The sequence below is a fragment of the Mesocricetus auratus genome, unplaced genomic scaffold (genome assembly GCF_017639785.1).
Source record: "Mesocricetus auratus isolate SY011 unplaced genomic scaffold, BCM_Maur_2.0 Super-Scaffold_6730, whole genome shotgun sequence".
In the NCBI taxonomy this organism is placed as follows: Eukaryota; Metazoa; Chordata; class Mammalia; order Rodentia; family Cricetidae; genus Mesocricetus; species Mesocricetus auratus.
The window spans coordinates 70449534-70474210 of NW_024429184.1; the positions used below are offsets into that span (position 1 = coordinate 70449534).

Sequence of the window (24677 nt, forward strand, 5' to 3'; positions counted from 1 at the left end):
TTTCCCCCTAATTTATTAAGAAAAAAAAAGTTGAGTGATAAAGTTGAAGATAAAAGTGCATGTTGGGTTACTCTGCAAAAACATGAAGTTCTTTTAGTTCTGCTATTAACATAGCCTTTCAGTATATGTTAACTGGCATCATTGGCCATCAGTAGGCAACCAGGATGTCTCTGCAATGTACAATGCACACATCATACTTAAGGATGTAAGAAGTTCCTTAAGATGTGATTCCTGAAGAGCCAGCCTCAGCCTCTGAGAACAGACACCACTTTCTAGCTTTTCCGGTAGCAGACAGCACTTGGGTGCAGCTTTCAGAAGGTGCCCTGTGCAGTTTTACAGGCTGAGACTGCTTTGGCGGTAAATAAATAAAAGACAACAGCAATCTATTTTTAAGGCCACCTCCTTTGAAAGGTACGGAGTATTCCAGGAGACTAAGAGCTTGTAAGGAAGGGTGATATAGCTCAGGGCTAGACCATACAATCCCAACCCTGTAAATAAACAATAGTTGCACATATACAAAGATTTATAAATGAGAATATTATTTCCCTCCTCAGATGAGTGGCCAAGCCTAAGTTTTAAAAGGCAGTAAGGTTCTGTCTATGTCTGCAATAGGGGAATGTCAGAGCAAGAATGATGAGGCAGAAGGGATATCCGGACCTCTAAAGAAAAGCCAAGCCCTCCTGCCTAAAGAAGCCCTCTCTGAACTAGTCGGGGTGCACCAGGGTGGGCAATGCCCACATGAGATTGATGGGGTTTGCACTAGGGTTGTCATGAATAGAATGGCTGTGCATTCATTTTACCACCCAGAGTTTCTCAAGGCTGGAAACATTGCCCTCACTGCCTCAAGGCACAGAGACACAGTATAGCACTGCTTAAAGGCCATCAAACTCTATCACTCCAGTACCATCCACCTAACTTCTACAATGCTCCTACTTTCCTCTTAGAACTGCTAACCTAAATGCTGACACTGAATAATTTACTCTTTCAAACAGATCTGGGAGTGAGGGCATGTGGTGAGGTGTAATTAGGAACCCAAAGTGTTCCCCTGCCGAGGACTACAGGCTTGAAGCAGGACACAGATCTGGGTGAGTTACTTGTACAGACTGTATAAATTGCAACCTTGGCTTTTCAGGAGCAGGAAACAATCCCTGACAGCCGTCAGAACCTGCCCGACTCTCTGCCGATAGCATACGCATGGTGGCAGCTGGCCAGCCCTGTGACTGGTGACTCAGGACAAGTTTCTGTAGAGTCTGCGGTCTGTTATGGAAGGACATCAGTTTCCAAGTTTAAGGACTCCAATGGAAGCAGGGGCTCTAGACCCACCACAGGGCCACTGGTTTCGAGGATTTTTGGAGCCTTGTTCTTGCTAACTCTTTTGTCCTTCATAGTAGGCTACCTCCATTACAGAATTTAGGATTCTTTACTGCCTTGTCTGGAAAACAAAGCATGCAATCTTTGCAGAAACACATTGGGCAGCAACCAGAGTGGTGAGCACCCATCTCCCTACTGTGACAATTCAACTGCAAAAGTGGCATCTTTTAAACAAAGCTGCTGCGAGTCAGTACTTCCTCAGGCATGCCTGACAAACACCTTTATGTGCCTAGCTCCCAGAATGGGATGTGCTAACCAACCCTGTACTAGAGAAGCTTCCTTACAACTACAAAAGGTAAGACAAAGAAAGCTATCCAAAATGAAGGCTGCACACATCTGTGGAGAAACAATAGCACATTACTTCTCCAGCCAAGAGTCAGACAACAAATCAGGAGCCTACTGCCTTCTGCTAATTTTAAGTATAATCCTCTAAATTCTCTTTAATTTTTAATTATTCAGGAGTCAGGACTCGTGGTGAAGGCAACAGTCCAGACACGCACTAACAAAGACACCTGGCTGGAAGCAACACTGGCTTCCCAAACAGACGAGAACCAATAAGAACACTCCCAAGCACACGCACACCCTTGCATTCAGGTGAAAACAATGCTGCTTCCAGCACAGAGGGGCTGTTTACCAGGCAAGCAGTCTGCGAGGCTGTGCGTCTGGACAGAACACAGGGGTACACACAGCGTCAACAAAGCAAGAGCAATCGAGACAGATGACACTATGAGCACGCTTCATTTCATGCATGATTGTGTTTCTCATAAGAGAGAAAGACTCAAGTAATTACCGTGAACTGAGACTCCTTCACTGACCTCCCCCTGCAGCTAGCTTCAAGGTCCTTATCCACCGAGTCTTTGCAACAAAGAACACTTGCTCTGCCGGGTCGTACTCCTTCTTTAATATAACCCACCAAGAACCTTGCCGATGTTCTGCAAGAACACAGCTCAGTGCCTCTGTATCTACATCTCTAATGCAGCATAAAGATTACTGTGGAAACCTATTGAACGGGTGAGCAGCAATGCCAGCCAATGAGGATGAGGCACATGCACAGTCCAGCACATGCTCTCTGAGGCACAGGCTGTCACCAGCACTGAGCAGGCTGCTAATCTAATTATAGCTAGTTTGCTAGCACAGGAGCTACTGGAGCAAGGCAAGGGAACAAATTAAATTTTAATGAATTAAACCCCACAGACACAATCATCTTGATTTTCTGTCATTTTTAAGGATTAATGTATCACCTCCTAAACCATAAGTGATTTTTAAAGTGCATTTTTATTTCCCCCCAATCTAGAGAAACAACGTGTTTAGATCAATGCGTAGAGCTATCTACTGACTTATACTTAGACCCCAGCACTGAAGAACAGTTATCAATTTGGAGGCACAGAAATATTAGTGAGAGAGCTAGAAATTCCACGTCTCCCTTTATTTACCGTGATTAGTAATTTGCCACTAATTGTCAAAAGCATTAATCAATTTCTCCTCAATATATATAAAATGCCATGCAAATTTCCATCCATGGTGGAAAAATGTCAATCAAGGTGTCAAAGATCATCATCTTGACTATAATGATGAATAATCCATAGTTCAAAGAGAAAAAGTGATCTTAAGTCACTGTAAAAACAAACAAACAAACAAACTAGATGCTCTTGCCCATCACACAATTTCCTTGGATCCAAGTCCTATGAGAGCCAGCCTGACACAAGGCGAAAAGCATGCCCTGTAACACACCAGCAGGCTCCCTGGGCTTAAGTTCTACATCTTCCATTTGCAAGCTGTATGATCTTTGGCAAGTATGTAGATGTCTCTGTGTTTGAGACACAATACAAGGAATCAACTCCAAAGATTATTAACAATGAATTCTAAGCACTTAGCACCACATGAGGTTAAAATAAAACAATCCTTTTATGGATCTATTTGGTCTGCCTGCCTTTCCCCCCATTCCTCCCTCCCTTCCCTGTATCAAGCCTCTAAAGTCTTTACTACTGTCCAGCAATCAATGGCAATGATGCTAAGGCAGGCCTGACTGACCACACAGAGCTCTCACAGGTACTCACTGGAGTTAGAAATCATTCCACTACTCTTGTGTGGATATGGAACACTCCTGGTTGTGTATGAATGGAACTAAAAGGGAATTTTGAGGAAATTATTAACATAGCTGGATTTCAGTAATGTTTTACAGTACAGATTATACGACATACAATGCAGAAGTATTTGGGTTTGTAATGAGAAACTGAACTTCAGAAGACAAATTTACATGAAGAAGAAAGAACTCAGCAAATGCAGTGTTAGCCCTAAGACCCGCCCACCTGTGTTTTCCTGAACATGATTTTCCTTCTTCTAGACAGGTTCCTGACAGATAAGCAGGTCTGCTCACCTTTAATTCCTGGACAACAGTATGTTCTACAAAGCCACGTTCTACTCCAAGAATGCAGTGAAAATCTCTTACTGCTACACATTTCATTCTTTTGATTTTTAGCGAAAACTGTTACAAAAACCTGTCTTGGTCCACAGGTTGCAATTTGCTCAGATATTCTTGAGAAACTGTTGAGAGCAACAGTAAACAAATACTGACCAAGAACACATGACTCTTGACCCATGCACAGAAACTCAGGTTCTACACATTCACTCATGAGTGAGACTCAGCCAGGAATGCTGACATCCACAAGCTGGAACTACAGGATGGAGAGAAGTGTGCCAAAGAAAGTGGCTGCTGTGGGAGGCACCCCCATGAGAAATGGTCAGAGGCCACCGCAGCCATCACTGGGCAAACTCCACCACAGCCATCACTGGGAAAACTCCAGAGGGAGACGGGTCGGTGCCCTGGATTCAAGCACAGCTCCTCACAGGCTGTAGGATACAGACTAGTAGCACTTGTATGCATCTATCTAGGAAACATCTAACAGCTTCTGCCTTCCTCTTCAGTGAACAGACTGCCCACTCAAAATAGGCACTAAAGAGTTGTTTGATTATATATTTGTTGCATGCTTATTTGCTGAAGACTTTAAACAGTTCCAAGAAAAGGAAACAACTGTCCTTTCGTGGATCTTAACCTCCAACACATTCAGAATGGATATTTGTTTGAATCAGACCAACAATTCAACAGTATTCTTTCATATGGACACTCTGTGAGGGGAGCTGGGGTAATCTATAATCTACACACACACACACACACACACACACACACACACACACACACACACACACACGAACGAGAGGGGAATAAGCACTTGTCTGTGAATTTGAGTCAACTCATCCTCCATTTCGCAACAACATTCACTCACTGGGATTACTTCCAAGCACCAATACTACAAGATTCAGATTCTAACAGAATTTCCACCCCATGGATGAGGGAGATGGTCTTTGAGTGACTAATGGATGAGTGAGCAGTAGGACCCAGTAAACTGCAGTGTGGTCAGGAGTCTGAAAGAACCTGAGCAGGTGAAGAGGCCAGCCAGTACTGGGGACCAAATCTCTGCTGCCATGTGGTGACAACTTGAGGAGTCCTGAAGGCAGTGGGAGGCTGCAGAGCTTGCAGCATGCAGCAGAAAGACAACCAAAACAGAGTGACTCAAGCCCTCAGGAAGTATGGACGATAGCTTGATTCACTCTTGTAGATCTTCCCTGCCTAAGACTCCCATGATCCGTGTCCTGTTTTTGATGTTGTCTGCTTCATGGACTTGACACAAGCTAGAGTTAACTGAAAAGAGGGAGCCACAATTGAAAAGAATGCATCCATAAGACTGGCCTGTAGGGAAGTTTGTGGAGTATTTTCTTAGTTAGTGTTTTATTCGGGAGGGCCCTGCCTATTGTAGATGGTGCCACTCCTGGGCAGGTGGTGGCCAAGCAGGACGAGGAAGCCATGAAGAGCAAGCCAGTAAGCAGTGATCTCCGCAGCAGCTCCTCCTTCAGCTCCTGCCTCCCTATCCTGCCTTGGCTTCCCTAGGTGGACTGTGGCCCAAGATAAGTAAAGAAAGTAAGGCGAATTAACCCTCCCCCCCCCCCAAGTTGCTTTGGTCATGGAGTTTTAGTACAGCAACAGAAACCCTGACTACGGCAATCCTCTAGCACAGATCACTGTGTTCCCCACGTGGCACAGAGTCGGAGATGGCATAACTCCCACTGTTGCCTTGATGAGGGGCAGCAGTCAACATGGAGTCCCAGGCTCACCCAGTTGCACGACTTTCCTCAAGTTCTGTTTTGGTTCTACAAACTTGGAGAATGAGGACTAGAAAGCAAGTGGCTTGTGTTTCAAGACTTTACAGACAATTCTGTTAGTTTTCAACCCTTGGAAAAATGTCAGGACTTACACTCTAAGAACACATTTGATTAAAAGCCAGGGTTCTCGGTTCATGTTGATTTGGAAGGTTCTCGTTCTCCCCAACTAGGACACTTCCGCAAATAATGCCAGCTGAGTATTTTCCTTATCACTTCCATTGCAGAAAGCAGAACATGGGCTCAAGGTGGTTATGTACTGTGCTCTGACTCCAGATCCTGGTTGTTCCCACATGGTCCCTCTCTTCACTAATACATTTATTCCTTAGGAGAGGAACCATGGATTTACTCTAGGGCCGCTTCCAGTATGCTGGGCAAGTGCTCCACACACAGACACAATAATCATATAGTACTAGATCGTCTACCACAGAATCCTCATATTTATTTGTAATAATCTAGTAACAAGGCATTATAGTTATTTTTTAAAACACTAGTATTTACAACATGCCATAAAAGGCTGTGGGTGTCATACATTGTCACTCTGTCCTTAAGGCACAGAATGCTTTGGATGTTCAGAGCATCTTCACTAACCTCTGTGTGTCAAAAAGTTTCTAGGACATGGCCACTACTATAGTGACCTTGAGAAATTTCTAGATGGGCAAATGGCTAAGCAGTGTGTACACACTGTAATCCTAGCATTTGGGAGGCAGAGGCAAGCTATTGCAAGTTTGCAGCCATCATGGACAACAAAGACAGATCAAGGTCAGTCTCAGACACAGAGCAAAATTCTGTTTCAAAAATGAATCAATTAAACAAACAAACAAAACACAAATTTATGTGGGTTTGAAGTGTAAGGCCATGAAGGCTCCTCTGATTTTAGCCCTGTGAAGTATCAGCACCAACCCATTTTTATTGCATCTCTGAATGTTTTATTCACTGTTGAGGCATGAGTAATGCACACTGCTCCCTTAAAGGGTACTTCATTAGAGCTTTCTGGTCCTGCATACCCACATATTCATATAGGGTGTTTGAAAGATGAGACTTCAATCAAAACAAGTCTATAGTGACACAACACCATTTGTTATTCATATGAGGACTTCCCAAAAGCTTTAGGGAATGTAAAAGCCAAAAGATCACTATCTGAAAAGGGCCATAAGAAGAACTTCCAAATTATAGTGCTTTAGGAGACATTGTACTGCTAGACTACACTAGTACCATTGTGTATCTCCCCAACTTCTTTTCTATTACTAACTTTGCAAGTTGCTTAACTTCTGGCTGATGACCAAATGAAAACATCCATGGGAATTGATAAAATATTACTAGAAAAATAATCTGTCTAGAAGTATATAATGTAAATATCTTTCTCCCAGCCCCTCAGCAAAACTACTATGCTGTAAAGAATTAGAAGTTCCAAAGCACATGCTTTTTTTAGTTAAACCCCAGCCCTGTCATGGGCATGGATGTGCACCTATCCACTGGAGCCTGTAGTGGGAACTTGTTTCAGTTTCAGAGTCTTAGGGTGTGGGGACATGAGTACATGATCCCTTATAAGAAAGAGGAGGGGTGAACACTCACACTGAAAGGTAAAGCACCACAGCCATCTTCTGCTCTTGGAAGCCCATGATGCTGCGATGCAAGATGATGGTCAGGTCTTAGCCCATGAAAGAGAGGAGAAGGACAGAGGGAGAGGAAGAGGGAGAGGGGAGAGGGAGGGATGGAGGGAGGAAGGGAGAGAGGGAGAGAGGGGGGGGGAGGGAGGGAGAGGGAGGGAGGGAGGGAGGGAGAGGGAGAGAGAGAGCTGCTTTCCTTATAACGGATCACATCTAAACACCGAAGCTACACCCTAAGACTCTGAAACTATTGGTGGAAACGAAGTCCCTCTATAGGATGTTGTGACTCACCAATGGCTATACCACTGAAGATGACTCCCTCTCCCACAGCAGCTGTCAGGCTGTTAACATCTTGGGTAGGGAGTAGGGACACACAACCACTTCCTTCACCCATGACTGAACACTGGAGGCCCCGCTCATGTATAGGCACTGTGCAGGTAACCACATGTTCATGAGTGCAGTGGCTACACATTTCACAGCCCTGCCATCCAGCTTACATTTTTTCTACCCCCTCTTCACTAGGACAAAGTTTTTACCAACATTCTAACATGTACATGCATCTCTATGAATTTCTTAGGGTTTTTATTGCTGGCAAGAGATACCATGACCAAGGCAACTCTTCCAAAGTAACATTTAATTGGAGGGGAGGGTCAGAGGTTCAGTGTCAGAGGTTCAGTCCATGATCATCATGGCAGAGAGCACAGTGGTGTGCAGGCAGATGTGGTGCTGGAGCTGAGAGTGCTACATCTTGACTCAGAGGCAACAGGAAGTTGACTGACTGTCACACTGAATAAAGCTTGAAAGAGACTTCAAAGCCCGCCCCACAATGACACACTTCCTTCAACATGGCTAGACCTCTTCTTAATAATGCCACTTCCTTTGGGGGCTATTTTCTTTAAACTGCCACAGTGAATGTATTCATAAAGGTCTAGCAAAATTCAGCCTGTGAGTTGCTCTCATGTCTATGTAGTAGAAATGATGGATGTGTCTGAATTGCTTCATTTTATAGTATGTTATTAAGAACATTAAGCATAAATGGTTTATAAAATGGTATCCCCCCATTTAGAATCAATAGAGCAATAAAGCTATCGAAGGCAGCTTTGAGAAAGAACAAACACAGGCCCTTCTGCAGGCTAAGCCTGAGGTCTAGCACAGCACTGTACCACTGCCCTACGTGGCGGGTTCTGATTAGTAGCCCCTGTGCCACATCAGGCTGGTGACGAGGCTTGCCTTGTTGTTCTGATCTGGCCCACCACCAGTCTACAAGTGGAGGGTGGCTCTTCTAAACAATTTGCAAGGACGACTTTAGGAACAGGACTTGATGGGCTAACCATTCCCAGCTATCAGTCCAACAAGTAGGCTGGGAACCAGATGCTAATGCTTAGCTCACAATGGCCTACTAGCTCTGGTACAGTCCTCACTGCTACATATGACTCAGCTATTTCATCCCTTAGCTTTCCACACACCCCCTCCTTTTACCTATAGACATATGCCCACACTTGGATCATATAGCCCACATTAAGTGTCAGAAGAATCCAACAAGGGAAATGGAAAAGATTTTATTTGTACATAAAGCTAAACATTGGCATGAGTCAAGGTGGACAGGAACCTTGGTGAGCCTCTGGGGCTCTATGGCTTATTACTCCTGGCCTGGGAATTGAATGGAGAATGATGGAAAGAAAGCCAATGGCCTTACTGTGTTAGCTTATACTGACTACATTTTTACTTGCACAGTGTTAAAAACTGTGTGAGTCACAGTTCGGTAACATTAGCAGATAATAGTTCTCCATGTCTCAAAGAGCATAAAGCTATTTCATTTGTGCATGCTTTATGGTTAATTTCATGGTTCCTATGAGTCTTTTTCTTTGAATTCTACAAAAGAAATAATGAGAAAATGGGACTTCCTTAACAGAAATTTGCCTTTAATCAAATTGAGCTGTATTCCATCTATATGGTCATCTTAGTTAGCATTACTACTGCTGTGATGAAACGCCATGGCCAAGAACAACTATGGGAGGAAAGGCTTGATTTCTCTCACAGTTCCATATAACAACTCATCACCAAAAGTAGTAAGGGCGAGAATTCACACAGGGCAGGAACCCGGTAGGAGCTGATGTGAAGACCATGGAGGGGTACAGCTAACTGGCTTTCTCATCATGGCTTGCTCAGCCTGCTTTCTTATAGAACCCAGGACTACAAGCTCAGGGATGGCACCACCCAAAATGGGCTGGGCCCTACCACATCAATTACCAATTAAGAAAATGCCCTAACGCCTGATCCCATGGAGGCATTTTCTCCACAGAGGTTCCCTCCTCTTAGATGCCTCTAGTGTGTGTCAAGTTAACATAAAACTAACCAGGCCAGGCTGTGGCGGCGTACACTTTTAATCCCAGCACTTGGGAGAAGAGTCAGGTGGATTTCTGTGACTTCAAGACCAACTTGGTTTACAAGATCTAGTTCCAGGACAGGCTCCAAAGTTACACAGGGAAATCCTGCCTCAAATAATCAGACAAATAAACACCAAAAAAAAAAAAAAAAACCAACCCCAACAACAACAATAAAACAAATAAACAAAAACTAGTCAGTACAATGGCTAAGTGTTTAATTACCTATTAAGCCAAAATGTCCTGTTCCAAGTTCCTGTCTAGCAAGGAAATAATTGTATTGGTTACATAATCCTGTTAAAAAGCGGCAGCAATAATTACAGTACCTTTTTCATTTCAGGACTCTTGGTCTTCTACAGCACTCATCACTCAGTAATGTGAACAAGGAAAATATTGTGTCCTTCAAGAAAGATGAAGTTATATAAAAAGAGGTAATCTTTTGAAAGTATAAACCAGAGAACAGTTTCTAAATAAAGAAGAAAATTTGTGTCATGTCTTTAAGGATCTCTCTTACGTTAACAATATATACATTATAGACATAATAAAAGGGCAATTCCTTCAAACATTGTTGGGATAATCGGTGTGTCTCTGGTGATATCATTTGAGCTGTGAATTGTCCCTGCATAGGTAGGCACCTTTTCTAAGCGCAGAATCTCCAGAAGAATAAGCCCATGGCAAAGATGAATTTTGCTGTGTTACTTTTCTCGTGTGTTTGTGTGTCTGTTTGTCTGTGTGTGTGTTATACTAGCTTTGAAACAAGTGACTTGAAGGACACTATGTCACCTTATAAAATAAACATTCTTGGGCTTCTCTTTTACTTTATATGCAAAGCCACATTGCAAGTGAATGCAAAGTATTTGATTACAGCCCTCTCAAATGACTAGCCAGTACCCCATTCAGAGAGCTGTTAATTCCACTGCAGAGAAGTCCCCTCGGAGGTGAGGCTTTTCCATTCCCCTTACATTGAAGAGAGTCTCACTCAAGCTCACAAAAGCGACACTATACTAATCACATACAGGCTTCAAATTAACCTCCCAGAAAAATTATTTAGCGGGCAAGTGGCCAAGTACCTAGAACAACAGAAAAGTGACTCAGGGGTAGAGAGGGCAGTAACAAGAACTGTCCATGTCATAGCCTAACAATACCCCACATGTTATATATAAGAAATATTGTATATCCTCTCCAAATGGGTAAACAGGAACTTCAAGTTTACTTCTGTTTTTACAAATAGAGGCCATGTGATATAAGTCTATGAGTGACCGTACAAAGAAGGTATCTGGTGTCCCCCATACTGAGGACAGTAGATTGGGGACACTGATTGTGTTAGTTTTGAGTTTCTGTAACAAATATCGCAGATAAATCAACTTAGTAGGTGAGGGTTAACTTAGCTTACAGGTTCAGGGTTTCAACCCATGACTATTCCTATGGCTTGGGTCTTATGGTAACACATGACACCTTGACAGGGTGCAAAGCACTGGAGGACTGTTCACGTCACAGCGAAGGGGAAAGCTGGGATCCCAGTTTTCCCTTTGCAGCATGCCATCAAAGGGCCTAAGCTCTCCCACTATGCCTCTTTCAGGCTTCAGCTACTGTCTAGTAGCACTGAAGTAGGAACAAAATCTTAAGACAGGTGCCTGTAGAAGCATTACAGATCTAAACAGGAACAATGGTTCATTTCACTGTATCTTCAGTGGTCAGACCCATCAGAGAGGATTCTGACTGCTCCTGGGGAGGTAAGAGATTAAGGGCCTTGCTCCTCCAGCAGAGCAAATGAATGTGGTCTGGGTCCATAGAATGGGTGCTTCGGGTCTTACACTTGGAAGCCTGACATCACAGAGGCTGTGTTCTCACAGACCTATGCCTGACATCAGAGCCTGTTCTCACAGACCTATACCTGACATCACAGAGCCTGTGTCCTCATAGACCTGTACCTGACATCAGAGCCTGTGTTCTCACAGACCTGTACCTGACATCAGAGCCTGTGTTCTCACAGACCTATACCTGACATCACAGAGCCTGTGTTCCCACAGACCTATACCTGACATCAGAGCCTGTGTTCTCACAGACCTATACCTGACATCACAGAGCCTGTGTTCTCACAGACCTATACCTGACATCACAGAGCCTGTGTTCTCACAAGTCTCCTTTTATGGTGAGGGACAGAGAAAGAAATCTTATTTTGATTTGCAATTGTCGTTTTCTTTAAAATGTCCTCATTTCAGCAGTCATTACACATAATTTCTCCTTGTTCTTACTGTAAACTCATTTATGCTCTCCCAAAATATGTTGTACACTCTGTACCTTTTGGGAGGATGTATTTTACAGGAAAAGAATTCTCAACTCCTAACCAAGGAAAGCAACACTAAAATAATGTTGATAATACTGGTTGATTTTAGCATTCTTAAATTAGCTAGAATTTCCATAAATTCATCTACTGTATCATCCCATTTGATTTACTATTGTGGGCTGCTCTGTAATCTGTGTTTACTCATGCCTTCACACACTTTTCCTTTCAGTACAACTCTGACCTAAATCCAAGTGAAATGGAATGCACTGCACCATTTTTTTCATAACTGAACAAACTGAAGTCATTCAAGTGCAAAACACATACTGCACCTGCAAAATTCAATGTCAGAAGCATGTGTTAGTGATGGGTGCCATGTGGCTCTGTGAGCCACTAGGAGGAGCCTAGGTGGGTGGTACAGGAGTCCACACTGATAAGAAAGGATCCTCCTACCTGAGGAGGATAACCAAGCTGCCACATAAAGGCACTGCAATGCAGTGCTAAGAAGACGAGACAAGAATCTGGACATTCAGCAGTACGTGTGCAATTGATTCCAAAAGACACATGCAGACAATTCAAAGGCATTTTCAATACACAGCAAGAGAACATCTGGATACCCATTTGGAGAGACAATAAACTCTGACCCCTACTTCACCCCAGAAATGGCCACCTGAGACAGACCCAACCTGAAAATCACCCTCACGGTTATTAAACACACATGAAAACATATATCACACAAAGACTCATTCAGCAATATTTACAGTCGCTTTCTGCAAATGCTCAAGAGAAAGCAATCAGAACAGCACTAATAGGAGCACAGCTACACACATGGTGGTATGTGCACACGGTGGAAAACTAATGTCAAAAGGCAATGCCTAGGAATCAGATATAAAAGACGATGCTCAAAGACACCACCCTCAACAAAAGGAGCTACCCCAGAGATGGCTTGCTCTGTGCCTTCCTTTCCACATATTTAAAGGTAGATCTCTGTCTTTTGCTGTCAGACAAGGGAAATCACGGCTTCCTGCTCCATGTCAAGGGGCACGAGAAATTGCTGAGATGCTGCAGGTGTCTTCTCTGTAGTAGGTTCCTTCAAGATTAAGCTATTCATCTTGGAAGGAAGCTCCTTAAGACACAGGATGTTTACAGGGCGAGAGAGAGATGCAACAGTCACAGAGTCCAGGGTCCACACTGTGTGTCAACGACAGTGGGGACGGGATGGAACAGGGGCTGCATGAGAGGAGATCTGAAAAGAGCACATTGGAACATGACCTGACAACAAAGGATCATGTCAGTTCGAAACTACAGGGATCTGAAAACTAGCTAGTTTACAGGAATGAATGTGGAGAATTCCACAGACGCAAACATAAAACTTGTACATACAACACATACACAGACAGACAGATACACACACACGCACACACATGAACACACACACAGAGGACACAGAGAAAAATAAGCAATCATGATTTTAGTCAAAGCCAATCCAACCTTCACTTTAGGGCATGAACATATCACCTTGGACAATTCATACAAGAGACTTTATAAATCAAATACAACCCCAAGAGGATTTTAGTTTTAAATGTTATCAAGTTCTGTGAGCTGATGTCTAACTTTTGAAACTTTTCTGAGATAGTGGTTATTAAACCTAAGTCCATTTGCATGGTTAGGCAAGCACCCTACATCTAAATTATATCCCCAACATGCTCCTTACCTATTTGAGACAAGATTCCATTAAGTTGCCTAGGCTATCCTTGAAATCATTCTGTAGTCCAAGTTTCTCTTACTTTGCATTTCTTCTGTGTCCACCCTCCCAGTAGGTGGGATTCAAACCTGCTCTATCAGACCCAACAAAATATCAGTGTATCCTTAATCTTACCTAATGTTTTCTTTTTTAGGTTTTTCTACCACTTTAAAATTTTTAATCTGCAGAAATTGAAAAGGTGATAGAAATTAAAGTAACACTGAAGTATTATTTTAGATTGCATCATGGGAGTTTTAAAAGCTAAAATATGAGTTATTCCAAAGTTATTTTATAACTAACAGTTTTAGCTTTTAAAAAGTATGTTATAGGCCAAGGTTAGACCACTTTCCATAAACAACCACATAGTAAATATTTTTCACGTCATTATAGTATGAAAACAATTCCATTCAAGGCCTAGGTGGATGGTCATATACACGTGTCAATAAAATTTTGCCTGTGTAACAAAAGACTGAATTTGTTCCTAGGGCCATAGCTTGCGAAACACTAATCTAGATGACACTAAGACATTATGTTGAACTGAGCTGGGGTAAAGACTGAAACTGAAAGTTCAGAGAATAAACATAACTGAGCAACTGTTTGCCTTCACGTGTACATTGGAGGCAGGAAGTCTCTGGCCGCTGTTAACTTTGGCCATACATCAAGAGATTCATAGTGTGCATCTTTTCCCACACAAGGCATCTGAGCAGGTGATAACCTGGATCACAGCTGGAGACAGTGCATGTCTGCATGTGACTCAAGAAGGCTACAGAAAGGGTTCCACTTGCAGAAGGATGGCTCATCTGCCCGGGATCAACTTTCAACAGGCCCAGTGCACACTGAAAATAACAAATCCAGGCCTATCATATAAGAGCCCAATTCACTAGACCACAGCAGGGCACCTGAAATACCATGGTTTGAAAACCACACAAACTAATAAAGAGAGCAGAGGAAAAACAGGGCATGTCTTTCCCAAATGGCACAAAAGGAGGCATGCTCACAAGCATAAGAAATAAATGATTACAACATAATCTTTATATGAGGAACAGTCCCTCACATACACATCGCCACCACAATGAACTGGCCCAATTACCCAAAACAAGGGCCCCTTAGAATGTTGCCCACCACTCTCTTTAGAATGCCTTACCACGACAACAGAGCAATAGTTTTATTTCAAGTTCCACTCTGAACACGGGACGTTTTAGTCAACTGTACCGTGAGAATTCTACACGGAGTGTTTGAAAGCCAGCATTTTACTCTTACATAAAACCAGATGTCTCTACTCTCGGGTTCTCAAGCTTGAGATAATTTTTGCTGGAGTTTTTAATTTAAAAAAAATTACTTAGACAGTAGATAAAAACAGGAAATAAAACCCAAACTTTCTTTAAATACAAATTTGAAGAAAGTCAGAGGAATGTGATTAGGTGTGTGACTTCAACAAAGAGGCATAGGTGTCAGAAGCTGTGCACAGCCTGTCACTAGGATGGAGAGCATGGGGCATCAGGGAACCACCAGTCACCTCATTTAAGCAGAGCCACTTTTTTTTTTTTTTTTTTGCAAGAGGTAGGGAAGAAAGTAAGTAAAGCCAGATGACACAGCATGAAATACAGCTCCTTGTGAAATAGACATTTGGCATCTATGGACCACACATCTCTGGCTGACAACTTCTTTGAGGTGATTTCCAAGTGCATGTGAGTAAAACAATTCCCAGGAATCCACAAGAAGCTCCAAAGTGAATTCTCTCATGATCGCCTGACAATGCACCCTGAAATCCCTCGTGTTCTATCCCAAGTGATTCAAGGACTACCCATGTCAGCAGGGTCTCTAGAAAGCAGCCAAGCGTCTCTTCTTGTGATATAATTATTGTCTTTTTATCAGCACTAATAATAACACTGTCATTACCATGCATTCTAAATTCCCTTGCCAGCGATACTGGCACATTTATATTCCTGGCTGTTTTCTGTTTCTGGCCTTTTCCCACTTACCATCATTAGTTCCCACACCAATCAGTGGTTGGCAAGTCTTTTTTGGATCACCAGCGCATACTAGCTCCCTGTAGCCCATCTTGTCAAGTGCACTGTTCTCCCTGAGATGGGTCCTGCCTGTTGACAATAAACCCAGGCCAAACCTTTCGCCTGGTCCTCTTTGGGTTCAATGTTAACTGTACAGATGCATGACAGACTCCAAGCCTCATCTGGCCACCAGTAATGCAGGGGTGACCTACTAAAATACACAGATCAATGACTGAAAAGAATAAGCTCGAGTCCTTCAGTCCTGATAACTAACTATGCCAAATACAGAAAGGGCTACTTTACCCTCCCACAGAAACAGATGAGCTTACGAAGAAAGAATGCCCATGGAAAGCTGCCTTTAACATGTTTAAAGTGTTACAGTTATGATTATTCAGTCAGTGATGATCACCCAACTCAACAGGGGACCCAACACCTAGAACCCCTGCAGTCACAGAAATGTGATAGCTCAGTGTAGTGATGTGTTTGTGGTACACTATTGGTCACATGACAGCATAACACAGACAGAGATGGGCTGGATACTACTCTTGATGAGAAATGACTGTTGCTCCTGTATTCACTTTCCTTGCCAGTTCTGAGGATTAAACCAAGGGGCTCCCACATGTGAGGCAATCTCTCTAACACAGAACCATATTTCAGACCTTTAAAATAACCTCTTACCATTTTAGAGACAAGCTTGCCCAGGCTGATCTCTAAGCTGGAGTCACCACTGCCTTAATGTTCTAGACTCAAGGGGATATTATGCCCCTTGCCATTAGGGTCTATTTCTACAGATACCTTTATCATATATTTAATATATAGTTTCGACAGGCAAACTGCTGAACAGTCTGACATGTGGCAGTGACACCTCTGCTGTCACTGGCTTATTGCAAGGCCATGTGACTATGCACCTCACCATTTCCATTTCACAAGCAGGCAGCATGATGCAGACAGAATCACCCAAGGACAACCTTCTTCAAACAAGTGAAGCATGGCTATGTGAGCACTGAAGTAAATCTGGCAATTCCCAAGCAGCTTACCTGAGCTTTCTGGGAAGGCAGAATTCTTAAGTGACCCTACAGTTTCCCAGTCTCATGTGTGCACCCTATAAAAAGCTTTGAGATGGTAACTACCAGGAGTTGCATTGCAAGCCAGCTGGCAGACAAGCAGACAGACAGCCCCAGGCTAATATCACAAGCCCTTTCAAACAGCTTTCTCTGGAGGGCCACATATAAGAAACCACAGAAATATGAGCTCTGGGGAGGAATGGACATGGGATCTGCGGCTGGCTGTAGTGCTCCTGAGAAGGCCCGCTGGACAGAAACTGAAAGCAATCCCCAGACATCAGGCAGGAACTGGAGTCACAGCCCTGTCCACAACCTGAGCTTAGAAGGATCCTCCATAGAGGTCTTACCTCTGCAACTCAGGCAGCACAGGACCTAGCTGGCTGTAGTGGGCTCTGGTCCTCAGAACTGTCTGAGGAGTATTGAACTAAAGAGCAGTAGAGAATTAATGCACTTCCCTGGATTCACAAAGAAATAAGACCATTCCCAATGGACTGGAAAAACTGCTATCTGTTCCCACAAACCTGAGCACTCAACCAATGGCGGAAGAGAAAGTGGGAATGGCCATAAAGGAGGCACTGGGGTGAATGGCTTTTGTCTACTGACCTATGTTTTTATAGAAATACTGTGAAAGACAATAATGGACAAGCCATTTTTCTCAAGTGCTCAAACAGGAATCAGCCCTTTTGATAGTTTACAAATGCTATTATCAATGACAATAACAAAATAGAACTTACTATATGAAAGTCAGTGGTAGGGAATGTTTTGTCCATTACTTTTCTTCAGATAAATAAGTACTAAAATACAGATATTTTTGTATGTGAAATTACTGTTCTGTGTGTACTTCATGGCAGATATTACAGAGCACAGACAAACCAGCCTTTGTTCTCTAACAGTCACAGTCTGTTAAAAGAGAGACAAGAAGTGTATTTGAAGCAAGCAATCTCTATCAGTGCAATAGAGGTAGTTTGTGTGATATCTAAGACCCAAGATAGTCATACAAGTCACAAACTTCATGTGACAGTTCTGAGAGATTAGTTACAAAGTGTTTATCTTCCTTTACCCATCCACTTGTCCATCCATCCATCTGTTCTTCCATCTCCACCCATAATTTTGAGTTTAACAGAAACATTTGATATTTCTGACATTAGTGTGTGTCCAAGCATCCATGTACATGTTTCTTGGTAATTAGCTTTCCAAAGTTCATCTCTACCTATGGCAGGTGGAAGACATGAAAGGCAACTGACAACTTTAAATGTATGATTATGCTTCATATCCACAATGCAACATTCTAAATACCATATAATTTTGTATGGCTATACAAAGACAATGCAACATTTTTTCACTAATCTCTAAAGTTCCCCATAACAGAAAGTCTTATGAAAACCAAGCCAACTCTTTACAAACACAGTATGGTACAAGAGCATTCTGGAACTTAAAAAATATAGCAAACTTTTCATTCCTGATCCAAAAGTGAGAATACCTGTGTTCATTAGATGAGTAATTAAACAGAAAAAGGCAAGTGTTAGAGTTCTAGGAAAGACACAGACACAGAAATAAACAGAGACATTCATACATACACACAGACACACACACACATGTAATATTTATCATACCAGTCTTGTTGGGAGGGAAAAATCTTAATACCTAATTGTTTTAGATTAATTTTATTTTACATTCATGAGTGTTTACATGTGTGTGTCTGTGTGTGTGCATGCGTGCACTCCCACCACAGTCATGCCTACAGGCCAAGGAGATTAAGAGAGGGTATTGAGTCCCCTGGAGCAGAAACTGTGCATAGGTTGTGAGCTGTGATGTAGGTGCTGGCAATATTAACTGCTGAGAGTTATCTCCAACCCCTAATGCCTATTGTTTTAGAATGATCTTATTTCAAGTGAGAAATTTTCTCTTTGTAAACAGTCTCTTTTTTTCTTCTTTTAAACTCAAAGTTTCTATGTAGCTCTGAATGTTCTGGGGCTCTCCATGTAGGCCAATCTGGTTTTGCTCTCATAAAGCTTAGCCTGTGCCTGCTTCCCAAGCACTAACATGGAAGGTACGCTACTCAGCATCTATTTCTGAAAGGTCAAGAGAGGGCTCTTTACACAAACTGCTTTCTAATTCACTACTGAAAGTTATTCTCAAAAGAAACACCTTAAAGGCAGCCATCAGTTGCTCAGCATCTACTGTGTGTTAGTCAACATCAAAGATGCAAAGCAGAGCTCCTGGACACATCGGCCACAGCCACAGTGGAAGCACTGACCTCACAAAGAATGACCACACAGCCATCAACCCCAATTAGTTATGGTTAGAACAGAAATGTGTCTGTGCAAAACTAAGAAGCAGTGGCATGAGGTAGGTGTAATGGCCTGTGCCAACAGTCCCAGACACACATAGGCTAAGGCAGGACTCATGCTAAACAACACTAAAGCACTACCAAGAACTATGTGTTGAGAAATAAGTAAAATGATAAACTTTATATTACTTTCTAAGGAGGGCTGGAGTCTGAGTCTAGCTCCACCCTGGTGATGGAAAACACTGCGGATGAAGCAGATCCCATCAGTGGGACCTACAATCCCAAGCACAAAGATGAAGACAATGGCAATTCTTTTTCAATAACAGATTACTAGCATCCCCAACAGCCTCACAAAATCTTCCCTTGAGGAATACTTGAGCCTTCTATTTTTATCCTCATAATATGAGCAGGTGATTTTCCTAAAACAGTATCTTTGCAGATACCTTTGGAATGGTCTACTTAGATAGAACCACTGCAAAGAACCGTGGGTTGGACATCTCACTGCTGACCGAGTTTTCATAATGCTGAACTATGTGTAAGCAGCCTAGTGTCAGAAACAGTAAAAAGGCTTCCTAGTCCCAATTTTCTGCAGCTCACAGAAACCATGGACTGAGAATCACACAGCTTTCCTGCCAGCAACTGTTCTAAGGAGTAGGAAGATTAAAAACAAAAGTCAATTCTTTTAATTCTCAAAGTGGTCACCGTGCACACCAACTCCTGCAAAAGGAAGCTAGGTTTTCTAATTCCAGAATCTCATTATTCATTATGTGCATAAACAAGCCTGCAAAGCCCTTCATGCTCTGTAATTAGCTATTCACCAAAACAAATGACAATGTGTGAAGATAGGATTCCTCTATTACCATGTGATAAAAAGTGTGATGTGGTCTACAATAAGAGAGAGAGAGAGAGAGAGAGAGAGAGAGAGAGAGAGAGAGAGAGAGAGAGAGAGAGAGAGAGAGAGAGAGAGAGAGAGAGAGAGAGAGAGAGAGAGAGAGAGAGAGAGAGAGAGAGACTTAAAAAGAGAGACAGACAGAGTCAGATATGGGAAGACAGAGATACACACAGAGACAGAGACACCAAGAAAACATAATCACAGTTTGATGAACAGAGAGCCTCTGACCAACAGCTGTGTATTAGTGAACCACAACTTTTTCCCATGGCCCCCAGGAAGCTTCATGATGAATGATGGTCGAACAGGAAATTACCATGGGCCCTTGCAAGGATACAAAAATGGTAGATTCCAGACACAGCTCACAAAAATCTCAGTAAATGAAATTACTTAACAATCCTCAACCCCATTATCACATCCTCCCCAAACACAGCACTTAGCTTCAGGCATGGAACATGTAGCTTTCCCTCATCAGGCTGGGCTCCTTGGGTAGGTCTGCAAGCAGAGCTGGAATTTGGCAGCACACTGGCACTATTTTGAAAAACTGAAGAGGTTTTCATTCTTCTTCTACAGTCTCCAGTGTTTGCACAGGAAAGAGACCCACTGGTTTTCCATAATTTGGATTAATTAGGTTCAGTCCTAAAATACAATATTATTGGGAAATGTCCTTACCATCACCCATATTTTCTCTACATAATGCTTCTATTCAATTTTCTTCTGTTTGAAAGTTCATGAACATTACAGATGGCAACACCAGCTCTAGAAACCTGTTACAGACCCAAGTCTCTTAACTTCTAGCCTGAAGTCCTTAAAAGTCTATATACTATATGCAAAACTATCCAAACACTTGCAGCTAACCATGACAGCCGCAGTAGATCATGGTTCCACAACCACTGTGCAGCTGAAAAGCACAGTGGACAGTAGACTAGACATAAGTATGTAAACCTAGCCACTAGGGGCTGCCTGACCTGCAATGGACCACTCTTCCCAGGAGAGTAGTGTGACATTAGTGTGAGGAGGTGATGCATGCTGACACTACTACAGCTGGGGTGGGTATGGGGCACAGCTCAACTACAGAACCGCTGCCTAGCACAGGGCCTGATTCCATACCTGCAGCACCACCAAAAAAAGAAAGAAAGGAAGGAAGGAAGGAAGGAAGGAAGGAAGGAAGGAAGGAAGGAAGGAAGGAAGGAAGGAAGGAAGGAAGGAAGAAAGAAAAAGAACAGAATGCTTCCTTCCTGGGGTGAGACCTGGACAACGGTTTCCTTCTTTGGACCCCTGTAACATGAAAAAATAAATGACCCAGAGACTGATATTGGGGTTCAAGCTTCAAGTTGAATATCAGAAAAGCAAAGTGGCTGGTCACTAGCTTCTTATCTCTACCTCAGGCTGAATGGGCTGATCCTGTCTCCAAGAGCTCTCACCAAGCCTCAGGCTGTAACATCTCCTCAATGTGGCTGGAGAAGGAATGAGTGCCTCATACTGAGACCTGGCTTCTGTCTTATATACTTCCCTAATGTTGGGATTAAATGTTTGAGCTATAAATCTCTTTTAGACTGATGCACTCTTGTGTAGATTTGGGTGGCCTTGGACTTACAGAGATCCATCTACCTCTTATTCCTAAATCCAAGGATTAAAGGTATGTACCACCTCATAGTTTTTGGCTGCTGGGTGTGGGGACACCAGACCTTGAGCAGAAACCCACTTCCCCTTTGGCCTGGGAGCAGGCATCTGTGTAATGTTTACTGAAAACAATTCAGTGCTTTAAAGCTCTTCATAGGGCTGAGATAAGGGCTTGCTCACTGAAATACCATGCCTTTCACACCCCCTACGGCTAGATGCCTCTTCCTGTTTCCCTGTGGTGTCTCCCCGATTCTGGGGCCGGAGATTAGACCACCAGCCAGGAGGAAAGAATGGTATGTAGATGAATGGCAGAAGTCCTTAAAAAGGGAAGCTCCTTTTTCAGAGAGAGACTTCTCCTGAGACTTCTCTCTCCTAAGCGGACTGGGGTCTCCTCCTAAGCTGACTTGGGAAGCATAAAGTTTTCTTAAAGCAACCGACCGGTCTCTGTGTCATCTATCCCGACCACCTCGCTGCATTCTCGGATGCAGGCTGCACAGCAGGTGCAACAGCTGGGACTAAAGGTGTGTGCCTGGCTTCTAATATCTTGTGACTGACTTTGCTTTTTTGAATCCTCAGTCAAGCTTTAATAAATCATAAATAATATATCACTACAATTCCTCTTTTGTCTAATTCAAATTGAAGAAGGCTACAGCTAACATAAGGAAAACAAATACAATAAGTACAATAAGTATATATAGGCAATAAATTCATCAAGAATGTCTAGTTCATTTGCATTTGACAAGTTCAGAGAAAATATCTAGTCCATTTTCTGTTCCGCCTGGTCCTATGGCCTTTTAGTCCCAAATAAACACACTAAGGCTTATATTAATTATAAACTGCTTGGCTGATGGCTCAGGCTTCTTATTGGGTAGCTCTCTTAATTATTAACCCATTTCTATTAAACTATGTATTGCCAATGAGGCTGTTGCTTACTGGTAATGCTCCAGTATGTTACTCTTTTGACATCTACATGGCATCTCCCTGGAGACTTTCCCTTTTCCCAGAATTCTCATACTCTGGTACCCCTGCCTATACTTCCTGCCTGGCTATTGACCACTCAGTATTTATTACTCAACCAACAAGAGAAACATATAGTCACAGCATACAGATGGACAATCCCCATCAGACCCCTGTTCTAAGTGAGCAAGAAAATAACTATATATATAAGGAGTACACAGACAGGGTCAAAGGCTTTCTGGTCATTTCAGATATATTCAGGGGAGACTGTACTGTAATGCAAACTCTTGATACATGCTGTACACCCAGTATGTGGAACCAGGACTCAGATATTCATTTTTGATGATTAATATCTGGATACCACTTAAAAACTCTGCATCTCATTGTCATAGGCTGTAAAATGGGCACTTTTCAGAATGATCGAAGCCATGCAAAGTATTTCTGCATGAATTATGATGATTTTATATTTCTGCAGTTGCATATTAATATCTAGAAAAGAATTTATTCTGACAACTTTTATTAAGTTATGAGTACATTTAAAAGCAATATTTTACTATATAACCCCAGGTGGCCTTGAATTTACTATCTTCATGACTCAGCTCCCTAAATACTTCCATTATAAGTGAGAACCATCAGGCCAGGCTTGTTCTTCTAATTTAATTACATAAAATATAGAAATGCAATTATAGCTAATCTGCTCAATGAATATCACATATAATTTCCTTATATCAAAATATTCATAACTGAAAGAAGAAAATTTTCTCTGCTAGTACCTGATGGTTTATGTTTCTACTAAAATACACACATTGAAATCCAATGACCAGGGCAATGGTACTAGGAAGGCCTGAGTGGTTCTTAGGTCCCTCGTCCCCCTATCGAAGGACCCCAGCTGCCTTTTCCATTCTGTCACTTGAGAACACAGAAGCTTCATGCTTGAGGAAACAGGTTCAGTGCCTATTGATTACTTTCTGTTCTTTCCACCTTCTAAAGCTGTAAGCAATAAACCCATTCAGCAGCATTCATTTTAATTTTTTCCTTTTTAAAATACTGGTAGGTATTTTACCTGTATGCATGTTTGTGCATCACATTCATGTAGTGACTGCAAAGATCAGAAGAGGGCACTGGATCCTTTGGGACTGGGATTACAGATGGTTGCAAACCACCCATATGGGTACTCGGAATTGAACCTATATCCTCTGGAAGAGCAGCCAGTGTTTTTAAGCACTGAGCCTCAAATCAGATACACTTTTCTAAAGTGTGTCTATCCCCTATCTGGCACGACAATCGAGATATAGTTTCCTAGCAGAAATACACTTTGGTTTGCATTTCACATTGTTGTGGCTTTCACAGATGTCCAGAGGTCCTTGAATTCTAGACAAGACAAAATCTGAACTGATGCAATCAATAAATGGGTCTGGCTATAGGATGGAACTTGGAACTGTGTGGCTTCAAGGCACAATATTGCCCTAAGTATTAAGCATGTAGGGAATGCAATCTGACTGTTCACCTCCTTTGTGAATATATACTGAACTCCAATAGAAGGCATGCTCTACAGACAGAAAAGTCACAAAGTAGACAAAACCCCTGGCCTCAAGAGGCTTAGTTCCCATCTTCATGTTATTTTTTTGGTTGGATTTTGTGGGCTTGTTTGTTATTGTTCTTTTTGAGGTTAAGGTCTAGGCTCAAACTCCCCAAGTAGTCAAGGATGACCTTGAACTCCTGGTCCCCCTGCCTTTACCTTCTAAGTGCAGAGATTACATGTGTGTGCCATCATGCTAGGCATTTGTCAGTTAACATTCTGAGAAGAGCTATAGCAGCAAGGAAGACCAGTGAGGATGTAAGGGACAGGGCTCTCACCTGGGATCCTGATTTCCACTGGCATAGCACACAGCTTGAATGTCACATCATAGACTACAGACTCACACATCCTGAGTGTGGGGTTCACAATCTAACTGCACAGCCTTGCACCCACCATCTTGTCAGATTAGCTTCACTCCACTAACAAAATATTAGCAAACTATTAAGCTTTGACTTTAAAAAACTAACATTCCTTAGAGAGTTTGAGTTTTAGCCAGTTAACTCACTATTTTTAAAATGAAGTAGGATAAATTCTACATTATTCATTAATGTAGGACATGTTTAACCAATGAAAAGTTTAAGGGCTCCCTTTATATCAGTGCATGATGTCTTTGCCAGTTCTGGGGCTTGCTTTAACCACAACCAGAATTTGGTAACAT

General features: G+C 42.4%; 1 protein-coding gene across 12 annotated transcripts in view; it reads right to left on the reverse strand.

Annotated features, from left to right (window-relative positions):
- The window catches only part of Fam110b (family with sequence similarity 110 member B), a 120831-nt gene that overhangs the window by 57993 nt on the left and 38161 nt on the right, over positions 1 to 24677 (reverse strand). For 7 of the 12 annotated variants that reach the window (XM_040741478.1, XM_040741483.1, XM_040741482.1 and 4 more), the window contains exon 1: positions 2162 to 2370. The exons of 4 other annotated variants lie outside the window; for them this stretch is intronic. The gene's annotated coding sequence lies outside the window, so the exon portion shown is untranslated. Of the gene's footprint in view, positions 1 to 2161; positions 2371 to 24677 lie in introns of those variants that run through there. One more of the 12 variants, XM_040741481.1, reaches the window with a different exon arrangement.